Genomic DNA, 2500 nt, shown 5'->3' with positions numbered 1-2500 from the left:
CAATCGCCCGGAGTTAGGCGAGTAGACGCTTTCGGTGCGACCACCCGTGCTCCCAACTGAGCTTGCCGCTGCCGACAGAGGCCCGGGAGCGTGCTGTCGTGGCATTGCCGGCGGGAGACAACACGCGCCACCTACGGTGACCGGCAGCTCCAACGCCAGCGCCACAGAAGGACAAAAGCCCCACTTGGGTGCCGAAGCGAACTCTCCCAGCACAGCGCACGCGCCAACACATCCGCACAGCTGCGATACAAACCACCAGCGAGAACCGCTGGGGCGACCGAGCAGCAGACGGCGTCGCGGCGCCGAGCGCCGGGCGGCGGCGCATCCTCAACGCACACAGTCCTCAATCGGACCAGCACACTGAAGATGTCCACCGCGCTTCGCACCGGGCCCGCGAGGACCTACTTTGGCCGCACGGCGCCGCGCGCAGGGTGCGCCGGCGCGCAGCTGCGACGCCTGCCGCGTCCGTCGGCCGGCGCGCCTGCCACTGGCCGCCCCCACCAGCCGGCTGTAGCGCGTGCGCCCACGCACCGCGCGGCCAGCACGCCGGGAGGCGCCCCCTCACCGGCCGGGGACGGTCCCACCCAGCCACCGCCGCGTATCGCTTCACACCCAGATGCCGTTCAGTTTCGTCGGCATGGTGGGTATCGCTGGAACAACCGGTTAGTACCTCAACCTATCGTCGCCATCACCGATTCACCCCTAGCGAGAACAACCGCACCACAACAGGTTACCATTTGTTCATTTGCGTAACTTCACCAGAAAACGCAGGCGTCCATCGCCATTTGCAACTTCAACGATTATTGCATGCCTGTGTCAGGTGTCACGCCACACTACGTCTGCCCACATACACGCAACAAAATGTGCACGCCTAGACAATACGTGGAAGGTGGCCCCCGTACGTATGCGATGTCCATTGCTCGAACGACTGTCAACCGGCCTCTGTAGCATGTCGCAGATATGGAACGCGGTGCACCATGCCATCACGGTGTGTGAGGAGAGACGACTAGGTCCGAATACATCAACAGACAGCTCATGCTGATCGCCATCCACGGCGTCCGTTCCTCCCACACGTCTCTATGGCGTACCACACTGCAATCCAGCTCTCATAGGGAGACGACACGTAGCTGCGTGCACAATATTTGCACTGTATGGTCCGCCGTTTTTGGGCGCAGTCGTTGTGCGGTCACACATGTGCCACGATGTATCATTCAGTACATAAGGACGAATGTGCAGTACAGATTGTGGTTCACGCGTACGACATCAGCGGACAGTTGACACAGGCCGCACCACAACGTAGCCTGAGTACGTCGCATGCGAAGGGCATTGAACATGCAAACTTCTCACCAACCAGCTTGCGAAGGCAGGGGGCAAGGTGGGGACGTGGGGAGGGGCGGCATGTACGTCCTGCTGCCATCCACATTACAGTGTACAGCAGGAGCATGTGGAAAGTGAGCAAGACTTGCAAGGTGTTTAACATGAAGCGATACACAGGGGTGCGGGCAGTGCGAGTAGCGAACTATATTGCGAGGGTTGCGGGTGGGCAACACTACAGTAATTGAACGAGTCGTATAACAATTACAGAGCAGGTTTAGGCGACAACGTGGGTTACGTTAAGGCGACAACATGGGTTAGGTTAAGGCACAACATGGGTTAGGTTAAGGCACAACATGGGTTAGGTTAAGGCACAACATGGGTTAGGTTAAGGCACAACATGGGTTAGGTTAAGGCACAACATGGGTTAGGTTAAGGCACAACATGGGTTAGGTTAAGGCACAACATGGGTTAGGTTAAGGCACAACATGGGTTAGGTTGAGGCACAACATGGGTTAGGTTAAGGCACAACATGGGTTAGGTTGAGGCACAACATGGGTTAGGTTGAGGCACAACATGGGTTAGGTTGAGGCACAACATGGGTTAGGTTAAGGTACAACATGGGTTAGGTTAAGGTACAACATGGGTTAGGTTAAGGTACAACATGGGTTAGGTTAAGGTACAACATGGGTTAGGTTAAGGTACAACATGGGTTAGGTTAAGGTACAACATAGGTTAGGTTAAGGTACAACATAGGTTAGGTTAAGGTACAACATAGGTTAGGTTAAGGTACAACATAGGTTAGGTTAAGGTACAACATAGGTTAGGTTAAGGTACAACATAGGTTAGGTTAAGGTACAACATAGGTTAGGTTAAGGTACAACATAGGTTAGGTTAGGTTAGGTTAGGTTACACGTTGTTGTACGGAAAGGTGTAGGGGGGGGGGGGGGCGGGGGCGGCAGGTTCGTTGATAGTGATTATAGTAAGTGAATGCTTGTGACATGATCAGATTTGTCACGTCAGGATGCACCTTTGGCTTATTAGAGGCGGCGCTCCAATTCTATGCTTGTGTGAGACCTGTGTCTTTGACTCATGTCATTGTTTGTGCGCTGTGACAGGAGGTACTATTGTGATGTTGGGTGCACCGTTGTATAGGACATGTGTGGGTGTTGGTGCCTGGTCTGCG

This window comes from Schistocerca piceifrons, unplaced genomic scaffold (assembly GCF_021461385.2).
Source record: "Schistocerca piceifrons isolate TAMUIC-IGC-003096 unplaced genomic scaffold, iqSchPice1.1 HiC_scaffold_647, whole genome shotgun sequence".
Lineage (NCBI taxonomy): Eukaryota > Metazoa > Arthropoda > Insecta > Orthoptera > Acrididae > Schistocerca > Schistocerca piceifrons.
The sequence above is the reverse complement of the archived record's forward strand: the minus strand, read 5'-3'. Positions refer to the sequence as shown.